Genomic DNA, 13,917 nt, shown 5'->3' with positions numbered 1-13,917 from the left:
CTTATGCTTTGGTTTCAAGTATCCCAGCCATAAGTTTTTGCAGCCCTGTGTATGTCACGTGAAAGGCTCATTGGAAGTCCACTGTGGCCTTAGCCCACTTAGAAACAGGCCTGAGGGGTCAGGTGTCCTGAAAAAGTGCTTTGGAAAGAGGGCCAGGAGCACTTTGGTCCGGCCTTGTTTAGGTGGGTGCGAGAGCAACGACTGATGAGTGTACTTCCTGCTGGGTGCGTGGGCCAAAACGGAGGCTTTGGGACTGTGAGGCTGGAGAGGAAGCTACCGGTCTAGCCGATGGACCTGATATCTTTTGTAATTCCCCCAGCACCCTCAGGTTAAACCAACAAGAAAGGCCTTTGGTTTTGCGCTATGATGAGAACGTGGACATTCTGGCTTGTTAAGCATTCCCTTGCCCACCCCCCACTGCTAGTGAAAGGTCACATGAGAGGCCTAGGTCAAGTGATTAACATGATATATTTAGTTGAAAAATGGTGCGCAAGATGGTACAGAATGAAAATGCCAACTCAAAAATCCGGTACTGGTAGACTAGAGGGCAAACTAAAGGATTTGAATTAGCTTAGTTTTGGCCTGGTTATGAGTTGCTGGCAGGATGAGGGAATCTAAACCTTGTGCATATCACGCACCACTCACCAAGTCAAGTCCGTTGTAAGTACTAAAGGCGCAGACCAGGACAAATAACCTGGTCTGAAGGGGTGGAAGCTTGGAAGCTTGGGTGCTGCTGGGAAGAAAAATCAAGCCAGCAGAGGGACAGCCCTCGTCAGGCAAACCTAAAAACTAGTGAACCATTGGAGAGCCTACAGCTCAGGGAGCTCTACTCAGTGCTCTGTGGTGACCTAAAGGGGAAGGAAGTCCCCAAAAAGGGGGATGCATGTATACCTATAGCTGATTCACTTTGCTGTACAGTAGAGACTAACACAACAGTGTAAAGCAACTCTACTGATAAAAATTAAAAGCAAAATAATGAAATGAACCCTTGGTAGCCTATATTTTTCTAGAATTAAAAGTTTAATTAGTTGGAGCACATTAGGGCTACTCCTGAGTTAAAGTATGTTACGTCTTAAAGCAACGCTGGGTAGAGTTTTAGCTGAGCATGTGAAAAGTTATGTCATTCATAGCAGCTCAGTCTGTCCCGAACTGGAATTTGAAGAAGGGGCCTGTGAGATTGGTCTTTGGGTCTGCAGGGCCTTCTCCATTACCCCGCAGCTGTCTTCCGGGTTTAAACCTGAAAGCATAGTGCACTCTGGCCATCTAGGAACGTGAATTAGCATTTGCCAGCGTGGCAGAGCCAGTGCTTATTCAGTACTTGTATTAATTTTTAAGACTCTGTGGTGATGGGGGGGTGGGTTTCCTTTGGCGCGGGGGGGGCTGAACCTGACCCTGCTAGCAGCCCAGTTGCAGGAGTTCTTGGCTCCTAGGGTAGGGCCTGCATTGAGATAAGTCTGAACCCACCTTGCTAACCCACTGGCAGTCAATGGTGCTGGTAGTGTGCCAGGCGTTTACCTCAGCCTGTCTCTAACCGGCTGTGGGGCAAGACACGAGCAGAAAAATAGGATTCTTTCTTCCTAACTGCTGTTTTTCTTTCAAGTGAAGGAAACAGTCCAGCCCTGTGTCTTACTAGTCATTCCAGCCAGGGGTATTATGCCGACTTCCAGTGAAAGGAAGATGAGGATGGAGGGTGGTTACCCTTTGCGATGGCAGAAGAGCTCTAGGACTTGCACGGAGGGAGTCCTGCAGACTTAATCCTAGGCCTGCCTGCTTCCTCTGGTTTCTGGTTTGGATTGGGTGAGGGTTTTGCAGCCATTTTAGGAAAGCAGCTCCCTACGGCAAATGGTTGTCGCCACTTCCACCATCCTTCCAGCAGGTGGCAGCACATCCACAAGGATGTGGGCACCTGACAGGCGTCGAGAAGGAAGCCGAAGATTGTCTCAGGCCAATGGGTCTTCAACTCCAAACTCAATCTGTGTAGTGATAGGGTCTGGGAATCTGCAGGAAGTGCACTCAGCACACAGAGATGGTGTGGAATCTCCGCCAAAAAAGTGGATTCCAGTTGGGTACAAGAACTACAGTTTGTTGAATGCTTGTCCTGTGCTCTTATCTCAGAGTTGTCCCATTTACCCATACTTGGCCCACTAATTACTTCATTGTAACCCAATCTTTGTCTGACCTCAGCCTTAAAAAGTGCCAAAGCTACTTCCCTGGTGGTGCAGTGGTTGAGAGTCCGCCTGCCGATGCAGGGGACACGGGTTCGTGCCCCGGTCCGGGAGGATCCCACATGCCGTGAAGCAGCTGGACCCGTGAGCCATGACCGCTGGGCCTGTGCGTCCGGAGCCTGTGCTCCGCAGTGGGAGAGGCCGTGACAAGTGAGAGGCCCGCACACCCCCCCAAAAAAAAAGTAAAAAGTGCCAAAGCTTTTCTCATCCCAAGAGCTTGTCTCCTGAGCCTACCTCCCTGCCTAGCCGTTCCCTCTAGCCTTTATTGCCAGACTTCGAGAAGGACCACACTCCTGCCTCCCACTTTGCCTCCAGTAGTGTGGCTTCTGTTCCCACCTCAGCACTGAGTTCGTTAAGGGTGCCAGTGACCAAAGGCTGCAAATCCAGTGGTTGGTCCTCCCCTAGTTTATGGCTTCCCTGCAGCACCTGACATTCCTCCTGCCCACCTGCAACGTCCTTTTCTCCCATGGTTAGGAAAAGGGTGGAGGCTCTGTGACAGTAGGATGAAGAGGGATGAGAACAAATAAACCTGGGAGTAGAGCCTCCCAACAGGATTTTATCCAATTAATATATATGAGCCAGTGGCTGTTCCTCCACATCAGGTAACCCCGTCATTGGAGGAGAAAGACTTTACTGCTGGTCCTTCGACGTGGAAATATGAAAAGAACACTCGTGTTCCTGCCAACCTCTGACTGGAGGGACTTGGGTTTTATTTACTGTTCTGTCTCATGGGCCTAGGACAGTCCCTGACACATAGTAGGTATTCAGTAGGTAATGAAGGAATCCTGGAGAAACTCCTTCCCTCAACTGCAGGAAACCTATGGCAGCAGCAGGAGGGACTCTCTAAGGCCAGGAGTTCTTAACGTACGTTTTTCAAGTTCTTAATATTTTTGTGTTGGGAGTTCTTTTGGGAGTCTGGCAAAGCTTTTGAAACCTTTTCAGAATAATGTTTTCAAATACTTTTTTTTGTAAAGCATTATAAGGGAAATCAAATATATTGAAAAAAATTTTTTTTTTTTTTTTGTGGTACGCGAGCCTCTCACTGCCCTGGCCTCTCCCGCTGCGGAGCACAGGCTCCAGACGCGCAGGCTCAGCGACCATGGTTCACGGGCCCAGCCGCTCCGCGGCACGTGGGATCCTCCTGGACTGGGGCACGAACCCGCGTCCCCTGCATTGGCGGGCAGACTCTCAACCACTGTGCCACCAGGGAAGCCCAGAAAAAAGTTTTTAAAATATTAAAGTACATCATTTGTGATAGAATTGTGTATATGTTCACTAATACATTAGGTAAGATGTATTTACATTTTTTAAATTTGTAGTTGCTTTACAATTGTACAATGAAGTGAATCAGCTATATGTATACATATATCCCCTCCCTCTTGGACCTCCCCCTCCACAAGATGTATTTACATTTAAAATACAGTTAGGAATTTTGGTTCTGGTAATGATGGAGTGGCTTGTAACAGACTAACCCTCCTGTTGATAATTATAAACTCGACAAAATGTAAGAATCAACTTCTGAAGGTGTTGAAGACCAAACAATACCAGATGGAAACTGGAGCAGAAACCGTCCTTGAAAGAAGGTAAGGACACGGGAGGAGATACATGTTTAACCATCTTTCCCCTCAAGGGTACCCAACCCTGCACCCCAATTAGCATGAACCTTTGGGCATAGAGTTTAAGCAGAAAGGGAGTCTTACTAAACTGAGAAGTCAGGTTGGAGTTTGAGTCTGGAAACCTTCCTGAAGATGAGGGAGACAGAGAAGAAAGCCATAAAATATGCACACAAGTTGCCTTCAGATTCTTGGCCGAGTCCTAAATTGATGAGCAGAGCAAGAGTCTCGAGCACAGGGGAAAACAAGGGAAAGGTGAAATTGCTGGCTACAGGTTCCAGCACATACCTGGTGCTGGAGAGAAGTTTGAAGTTCAAGTTCTGCCCAGTTAGAGGTGTCTGATAAACACTTAAGCTTTTCTTTGAAACTCAGAAGAATCATACTTCAGAAGTAACAGCACGTTCCAGGCCCATGGATTAAACCCTAGGACTAAGGGCAAAATGCAAAACTAAGATAGACTAACCCTAACAAAACCTAAAGCCTAAAACTAAGCCCCCACGTAATCAGTGGGGGAATCTGTTGGGAATTTAATTGCCTACTAGGACAAAATCCAACAGTGTTCAGGGGACGGTAACAATCCAAACTCTGCAACATGTCATACATAATGTCCAGTAAGAAAAAGGTAACTAACTATACGTGCAATGAAGTAGGAAAATGTCCACAATCGAGAAAAAAGCAAACAACTCATGTTGAAATTTGTAAGCAAGGACTTTAATCGTTGTAAATATGTTAAAGAATTTACAGGAAAAGATAAATGAAGAAATGGGGAATTTCTGGAGAGAGATGGAGACTGAGAACCAAATGGAAATCCTAGAACTGAAAACAATATATTAAAAAATTCACTAGAGGGCTTCCCTAGTGGCGCAGTGGTTGAGAGTCCGCCTGCCGATGCAGGGGACACAGGTTCGTGCCCCGGTCCGGGAAGATCCCACATGCCGCGGAGAGGCTAGGCCCGTGAGCCATGGCCACTGAGCCTGCGCGTCCGGAGCCTGTGCTCCGCAACGGGAGAGGCCGCAACAGTGAGAGGCCTGCGTACCGCAAAAAAAAAAAAAAAAAAAAATTCACTAGAAAGGCTTAGCAGCAGGAGAAAGTATCAGTAAACTAGAAGATAGACCAATAGTAATATAGAGGTCAAAGCATGCTACCCCAAAATATGATATCATAGCATATTAAATATTTCAAACTGAAGGAATTTGAGAAACAGCAGGTGCAGGAAGGACTTACAGAGCTTCCCCTGAAGCAAGTCATAGAACCCTCATATGAGAGGTGTCCTCCTTATACCCAGAGGAAAGGATCACCCTTATCTCTGAAGACAGAGGGACACCAAGAGGGAATTTGAAGGAACAGGCCTTGCTGTTTCCCCCAGTTTACTACACTCAGTTCATACTCTTTTTTGGGGGGTTCTATCATATTTTTCCACAACTCTCCACCCTTCATCAAGTCTAACATAAAAATACTAAGGTTTAACCACTTCTTCAGGTTTTCATTTCCTTATGAAGGCTCCCACATCATGTAAGACTTATATTAAATAAATTTGTATGCTTCTCTCTTTTTAATCTGTCTTTTGTTACAGGGCTCCAGCCAAGAACTTAGAAGGGTAGAGGGAAAAGATATTTTTCCTCCCCTACATGATCCAAACTGAAGCTCAAAGAAAAAAGATTGGGAGAAAAATGAACAGAACCTCAATGACAATACCAAACTGTCCATCATGTGTAATTGATCCCAAGAAGGAGAGGAAAGAATGAGTGGGCAGAAATAAATCTCTTAGAAAAGTAATGGCTTAAAAATATCTAAATTGACGAAAAACAACCTACAGACCCAAGAAGAAAGTCATATACACCTCAGCACATCATAACTGAATTGCTGAACAACAAAGATAAAGCCAGACAAGAAAGACCCATTATGTGCAAAGGAACATCTATAGGAATGATGGCTAAGTCTCATCAGGAAAATTATAAGACAATGGATGATATCTTTAAAGTGCTAAAGGAAAAATATCAATCTAGAATTCTAAATCTACAAGGTGTTCTTCAAAAATAAAGGAGAAATAAGTCATTTTCAAACAAATGAAGCTGGGAGAACTCATCACCAGTAAGTACACTTGCATTTCAAAAAATGCTAAAGAAAGGTTTTCATGCCGAAGGGGAATGATATCAGCTGGTAAACTGCATCTTCCAGAAGAAATAAAGAGCACTGGAAATGGTAAATAATTTATCCTTTGAAAGGTAGTCTTTGTCTAAGGCAAAAAACATACACATATATTCTGGGGTTTATAATATATGTAAAAGTAAAGTACATGACAAAAATAGCAGAAACTAAGGGAAGTAGGTCAATGAAGTTATATGATTTTAAGATTCTCGCATTACACTTAAGCTAGTATAATGTTAATTTAAGGTAAGCAGTGATAAGTTAAAGATGAGTATTGTAATCCCTAGAGCAAACATTAAATAAAATAATACAAGCCAATAGAGAATATGGAATATTAATTCCAAAGATGTGAAATGTGGGCTTCCCTGGTGGCGCAGTGGTTGAGAGTCCACCTGCCGATGTGGGGGACACGGGTTCGTGCCCCGGTCCGGGAAGGTCCCACGTGCCGCGGAGCGGCTGGGCCCGTGAGCCATGGCTGCTGAGCCTGCGCGTCCGGAGCCTGTGCTCCGCACCGCGTACCGCAAAAAAGAAAGAAGGAAAGACGTGAAATGTTAAAAAATAACCCCAAATAAGGTAGAAGAACAAGGATTAGATGGGATACTAGAAAACAAATAATGGAATGATAGTTTATTTAAACTCAATCATACCAATAATTACAGTAAATGAAGATGGACTAAACGAAAGGTAGAGATTGTCAAACTGGATGAAAAACACAAGAACTAACTATAAGCTATTTACAAGAGGTGCCCATTAAATACAAAGAAAAAAGTTGACATAAAAAATGGAAAGGAATATACCATGAAAACACCAGGCGTAAGAAATCTGTTGTGGCTATATAAATGTCAGACAAAGTAGATTTCAAAACGAGGAGGATAGGGCTTCCCTGGTGGCGCAGTGGTTGAGAGTCCGCCTGTCGATGCAGGGGACACGGGTTCGTGCCACGGTCTGAGAAGATCCCACATGCCGCGGAGCGGCTGCGCCCGTGAGCCATGGCCGCTGAGCCTGCGCGTCCGGAGCCTTTGCTCCGCAACGGGAGAGGCCACAACAGTGAGAGGCCCACGTACCGCAAAAAAACAAAAAACAAAACAAAACGAAAAACCGAGGAGGATAACCAAAGATAAAGAGCATCGTTTCATAATGAAAAAAAGGTCAATTTATCAGAAATGTATAGCGATCCTAAATGTATATTAATAACAGTCTTACAATATGTGAAGCAAAAATGGACAGAGCTAAAAGGAAAAATAGACAAATTTGCAAATCACAGTTGCAGATTTTAACACTTCTCACTTAGTAATAGATAAAGTAAGTAGACAAGTATCAGTAGTGATGGAAGAATTGAACGCTATTTAGCCAATTAGACCTAACAACGTGAGGATACACATTCAAGTGCACATTGAACATTCACCAGAATATTCTAGGCCACCAAACAAAGCTCAAGAAATTTCAGACTGAAAAACATATGTAGCGTTTTCTCTGGCGCAATAGAAATAAATTAGAAATTGATAACAACAAGACAACTAGAAAATCCCTAAATATTTGGACATTAAGTGCACTTCTGAAAAACCCTTCTGAATGGGTCAAAGTAGAAATCAAAAGAAAAATTAGATGATACTACAAGAAAATTAAGAAAATTAATTAAGAAAATTAATTAAGAAAATTAATCTCAAAATAAGCAGAAAAAGGGAATAATAAAAATAATGAAAATGATATAGGAAAATCAAGGCAAAAGTTGGTTCACTGGAAGGATGAAAAGGATTAGTGTAATTGATAGCAAGACTGATAAGAAAAAAGAAATGAAAAGACAAATAGCCAATAAATTTAACAACTTAGACAAAATGAGCAAATTCTTTGAAAACACAACTTTCCAAGACTGACACAAAAAGAAATGGAACATCTGAATAGCTAATCCCTATATCTACTGAAAACATTGAACTCATCATTCAAAACCTTCCCACAAAGAAAATCCCAGGCCCACATGGCTTTGTAAATAAATTCTATCAAATGTTTAAAGAAGAAACAACACCAATTCTAACCTATTTCAGAAAATACAGGAAGGAAGAATTTCCAATCTGTTTTATGAGTGCTGATACCAAAGTATGAGAAGGACATTACAAGAAAAATACCCCAATATCCTTCATGAACATAAACATAAAATCCTTTTAATATTAGCAAGTTAAATGTAGAAATATATTTAAATGATAATACATCATGACCAAGTGGGGTGTATCCTTAATTCAAAGTTGATTAAGATTTGAAAATCAATGTAATTCACCACATTATAGGATAAATGAGAAAATACAATTGTCCAAATAAAAGTAAAAAGAAATTTATCAACATTCAATAATCAACATTCATAATAAACAAAGCTTGACAAACTTTAACAAACTGATGAACATCTATGAAAAACCTACCACTAACATCATGTTACATAGTGAAATGTCGAATATTTTTTCCCTAAGATAATGAACAAGGCAAGGATGTCTGCTCTCATTATTTCTACTTAATATTGTATTGGAAGTCCAGTGCAATTAGGCAAGGAAAATAAATAAAAAGGCATAAAGATTGGGAAGCAAGAGGGAATTCACTGGCGGTCCAGTGGTTAGGACTTGGTGCTTTCACTGCCAGGACCTGGGTTCAATCCCTGGTGGGGGAACTAAGATCCCACAGGCCGCCCGTGGCGTGGCCAAAAAAAAAAAAAGAAAAATATTGGGTAGCAAGAACTAAAGTTCTTTATTCACACATGATATGATTGTCTATGTAGCAAAATAACAAGGAATCGTCCAAAATACTATCACTAAAAAGAAAAACTTTTATAAAGTTTACAAGGATTTATATAACAAGGATCAACATATAAAAACCAGTTGTATTTATGTACAAATCATTAAGCAATTGGAAAATATAAAACATTTTAACTACAATTTATAATTGCATTAATAAAAACAAAATACTTAAGTAAATTTAATGAAAGATGAGCAGGGCATTGTGAAAAGAAATTAAATAAATAACTGGAGAGATACACCATGTTTGTGGATTGGAAGACTCAGTATTGTTAAGATGTCAATCTTCTCCACATTTATAGATTCAACCCAATCATCATAATCTCAGCAAACTTTTTTACAGAAATTGACAGCATAATTTTTTTTGGAGGGGGCTGTGCCGCATGGCATATGGGATCTTAGTTTCCTGACCAGGGATTGAACCTGTGCCCCCTGCAGTGGAATTTCGGAGTCTTAACCACTGGACCTCCAAGGAAGTCCCAACAAGATCATTTTAAAACTTATATGGAAATGCAAGGGACTAGAATAGCCAAACGGCCTTGAAAAATAAAAGAAAGCCAGAGGACTTATACTAAATAATTTCAGAATTTATTATAAAGCTACAGTAATCAAGGCACTGTGTTACTATTTTAAGGATAAATATATAGAAAATGAGACAGTCTAGAAAGTCCAGAAATAATTCCTCATATACACAGTCAGTTGATTTTTGATAAAGGTACTAAGACATTTAATGGGGAGAAGATAGCCTTTTTCACAAGTGGGGTTTAAAAAACTAGGTATTCATATTTTAGAAAATGAACCTTGACTTTACTTCACCCTATATATGAAAATAATTCACAATGGATCACAGGCCTAAATACAAGACCTAAAACTATAAAGCTTCTAGAAGAAAACAAAGGAGAATGTCTTTATGACTTAAGCGTAGGGAATGATTTCTTAGGACACAAATTGTATTTACCATAAATGGGGAAAAAATGATAAATTGGACTTCATCAAAATTAAAATGTCTGCTCATCAGAAGACACTGTTAAGAAAATGAAAAGACAAGCCATAGATTAGGAGAAAATATCCACAATATATATGTATTTCTGATAATATTCACAATACATATGTATTTCTGATACATATGTACTTCACAATACATATGTATTTTCAAAATAATAAAGGATTAAAGATCCATAATAAAAGACAACCCAATAAAGAGACTAAAGTCTTGAACAGACACTTTAAAAAGGAAGATATCTGGTTAGGAAAAAAGCACATAAAAACGTGCTCAACATGATTCGTCATCAGAGAAATACAAATTAAAACTGCAATGAAAAAAAAAAAAACTGCTCTGAGATACTACTACATACCCACCACCGTGGCTAAAGTTAAAACTACTGACAATGCCAAGTGTGGTCAAGGATATAGAGCTAGAGCTCATCTATTGCTGGTAGAATGTAAATGGTATAGGCACATCTTGTTTCCTTTTTGGTTTTTGGGGGCCATGCCACCTGGCTTGCGGGATCTCAGTTTCCCAACCAGGGATGGAACCCGGGCCACGGCAGTGAAAGCCCGGAATCCTAACCACTAGGCCACCAGGGAACTCCCTAGGCACACCTTATTTTACTGTGCTTTGACTTGTGCTTTGCAGATGTTGCATCTTTTATAAATTGAAGTTTTGTGGCAACCTGTGTCAAGCAAGTCTATTCACGTCATTTTTCCAACAGCATTTGCTTACTTCGTGTCTCTGTGTCATATTCTTGAAATATTTCAAACTTTTCAATGGTAATTCTAGCAATATTTCCAACTTTCTCATGATGATTATTTTTGTGGTGGTTATCTGTGATCTGTGATCAGTGATCTTTGCCTTTTTTATTTTTTCGGCCACACCGTGCGGCATGCGGGATCTTAGTTCCCCAACCAGAGATGGAACCCGAGCCCCCTGCAGCGGAAGCGAGGAGTCCTAACCACTGCACCACCAGGGAATTTCCTGTGATCAGTGATCTTTGATGTTACTACTGTAATTGTTTTGAGGCACAACGAACCCTACCCACATAGGACTGAAAACTTCATCAATAAAGGTGTGTGTTCTGCCTGCTCCCCCTACCGGCCGTTCCTCCGTCTCTCTCCCTCTCCTTGGGCCTCCCTATTCCCTGAGACACAATATTGAAATTAGGCCAATTAATAACCCTACAATGACATCTAAGTGTTCAAGTGAAAGGAAGAGTCACATGTCCCTTAATTTAAATCAAAAGCTAGAAATGATTAAGCTCAGCGAGAAAGACACATCGAAGGCTGAGGCAGGCTGAAAGGTAGGCCTCCAGCACCACTTGTGAATGTAGAAGGAAAGTTCATGAAGGATACTAAAAGTGCTACTCATCAACACATGAATGATAAGAAAGTGAAACAGCCTTATTGCTGATGTGGAGAAAGTTTCAGTGGTCTGGATAGAAGACCAAACCAGCCACAACATTCCCTTAAACCAAAGCCTAATCCAGGTCAAGGCCCCAACTCTCTTCAATTCTATGAAGGCTGAGGGAGGTGAGGTAGCTGCGAAAGAAAAGTATGAAAGCTAGCAGAGGTTGGTTCGTGAGGTTTAAGGAATGATGCCCTCTCCGTAACATAGAAGTGCAAGGTGAAGCAGCAGGTGCTTGTACATCTGGTTGATTCGTTTTCCTTTTCAATGTTATAAGTCCTGAAAATCTTGACTTGCAAAGATCTATATCTAAGCTTCTAGGGCTGGCTTTACTAGGAGAAGACAGGCTTTTCTCAAAGAATACCAGAATTCTTCAAGGTTTTTTTAGTTAAGCTCTACTCGTCATAAGTATTTTTGTCCTAAGAAAAATGGGTTCATCTTTAGCTAGGTCAAAATTCAGGAACACATTATCTCAGGAAGAAAAGAATTGTGGATTCATGGTTCAATTTTGATTCCCTAAAGACTGAAATAACTTTTGAAAGAGTTATGAAATGTTGCCAGGTGTTGGTAAATTTCTCTTTGCAAAGAGATTGTTAGAGCATTTTGTGTCTGCTCTCTGTCCTAAGAGAGCACGTCCCCAGCCCGGGATCATTTGCAAAGATGTCATTGGTACTATATTCTCCTTTCTTATTGTCCCAGTTTGTAAATTTTTTAGGAGCAGCATAAATGGTGACTCCGGGACCTTGAAGAGGAAGACATCTCATTCATACAGTTAAAAATACCTGCCAAGTAAGCCAACCCGAAGATAAAATCTTTTCCTTCAAAGTGTTTCCAGAAGTGGCCTTTCTTTTTCTTTCAGAAAATAATAAGACTTCTGCTGTTAGTCTGAACAGAGCACTTGTCCTTTGAAAGCCAGTGAGAAGCACTTCACGGACTGCGTTCCCATTTCCTGACAAGCTGTTTGCAAATGCAGTCATTGAGAGACCTGCTTCTGATGAAGTTGATGACTTTTATGAAAGTTGACAAAACATCTTTCAGAGATGTCACAAAAGTCTTTATTGCCCGTGCGTTGAGTGATGACAACGTGGAGAGTTTTATCACCAAGTTTGCAAAATCAGATTTGCAGGAGGTCCAGCTGGATAGAGAATGAAGCTTTTCTTCCCAGGCAAAGTTTTATTTGGCAAAGACACTTTTTACTGCTTTCAAAATGTCCACAGCCTTTGTAGTTTGCAAAAGCCACTCGGAAAGTAAGAATTCTTTGGTAGCACCAGCACGCCCACAGTGAGGAGAGTGAAGCTGCTGTTTCCCCAGCGACCTGCTTCAAAATGTTAAAAGAAATGTCATCTATTCTAGAACATATCACACCATGTGACAAGGAACCTGCTTCCAGTGTTTTCTTCTGGTCCAATCCAAAAAGCAGCTGGATAATCTCTGTGCATGTGCCAGGGCACTGTAACATGTCCCCCCGACAGCGTGGGAGACTTTTCTCTGGGAGCAATTTTGGAGGATGTGCCAATAAAAGCTTATTGTGAAATAGCAAATCCAAGTGCTGGAAGTGTTCCAGCTTTTTTTTTTTTTTTAGTTTCTGCTGTATAACAAAGTGAATCAGCTATAGATATACATACATCCCCATATCCCCTTCCTCTTGCGTCTCCCTCCCACCCTCCGTATCCCACCCTCCCTATCCCACCCCTCTAGGTGGTCACACAGCACCCAGCTGCTCTCCCTGATTCCAGCTTCTTTGAATTGAGCTTTCCTTACACAGCACCCTTACCCCCCACCCCAACACCTTTAAATGCATTTTCAGAAGGGATAGACGTCCCATGGCATTTCCATTTTGCTGGTTCATCCTTCCATTCACAAGAATTTTTCAGTACAGAAAACACTGTGGCTTTTGTGTTCTGTCATGCTCGCTATTAAAAGCGAAACCGGATAATACATTGTCTTTATCATACTTCAGTATCACTCCTGTAACGTGACTTCTTTCGGTGACTTTGATGGTCTTCTGATGTGTCAGCCTGCCTAGGCTACCGTCCCTGGTTCTTCGGTCAAACACTAAACTGGGTGTTGCAGGGAAGATACTTTGTAGATGGGCTGAAAGACCATAGGCAGTTGACTTTAAGTAAAGGAGATTATCCTAGATAATTTGGATGGGCCTAATTCAGACAGTTGAAAGACTTTAAGAGCAGAGTGGAAGATTCCCCAAAGAAATTCTGCTCGTGCATGTCTGCTCCTGTCCGAGAGCTCCAGTCTGCCCTTCCCGACAGCCTGCCCTGTGGATTTCGGATGAGCCCACCCCCATAATCCTGAAAGCCAATTCCTCACAATACAATAAATCTCTTAATATACACAGGTGATCCTCATTATTTTTGGATTTTTGTATTTGCAAATTCAACCACTCACTAAAGTTTATTTGTAACCCCCAAATCCATACTCATGGTGCTTTTGTGGCCATACGAGGTTGTTCCCACGGTCATCCAGGACACGTACAGAGAGACAAAAATTGTGAGGCATCCAGCATGCGTGTTCCTAGCGGAGGTCGAGTGAGGCGACCTGCCTTCTTGGTTCAGCTCTCACACTGCAAGCAAGGGTCCTTTTGACAGTACATTTAGTGCCATGGTTTTAGCATTTTTGTCCTTCTGGTTGGTGATTTTGCTGTTTGAAATGGCCCCCATGCATAGCGCTGAAGTGCTGTCTAGTGTCCTAAGCTGTGCATCATGAACCTAAAGGAGAAAATATGTGTGTTACACGAG

At 41.7% G+C, this 13,917-nt stretch overlaps 1 long non-coding RNA gene across 2 annotated transcripts; it reads left to right on the top strand.

Moving 5' to 3' along the window:
* Window positions 1-6,503: 6,503 nt before the first annotated feature.
* On the top strand, window positions 6,504-12,237 carry LOC117200832 (uncharacterized). 2 transcript variants are annotated; one of them, XR_007478514.1, is made up of 2 exons: window positions 6,504-10,829; window positions 11,880-12,237. It is a non-coding gene; the product is annotated as an uncharacterized LOC117200832 (long non-coding RNA). The 2 variants fall into 2 exon arrangements; XR_004482546.2 differs by having other exon boundaries at window positions 11,864-12,237.
* The last annotated feature ends 1,680 nt before the right edge of the window (window positions 12,238-13,917 follow it).

This window comes from Orcinus orca, chromosome 7 (genome assembly GCF_937001465.1).
Source record: "Orcinus orca chromosome 7, mOrcOrc1.1, whole genome shotgun sequence".
Lineage (NCBI taxonomy): Eukaryota > Metazoa > Chordata > Mammalia > Artiodactyla > Delphinidae > Orcinus > Orcinus orca.
Note: the sequence above shows the minus strand (reverse complement) of the source record. Positions and strands in the feature narration are given on the sequence as shown.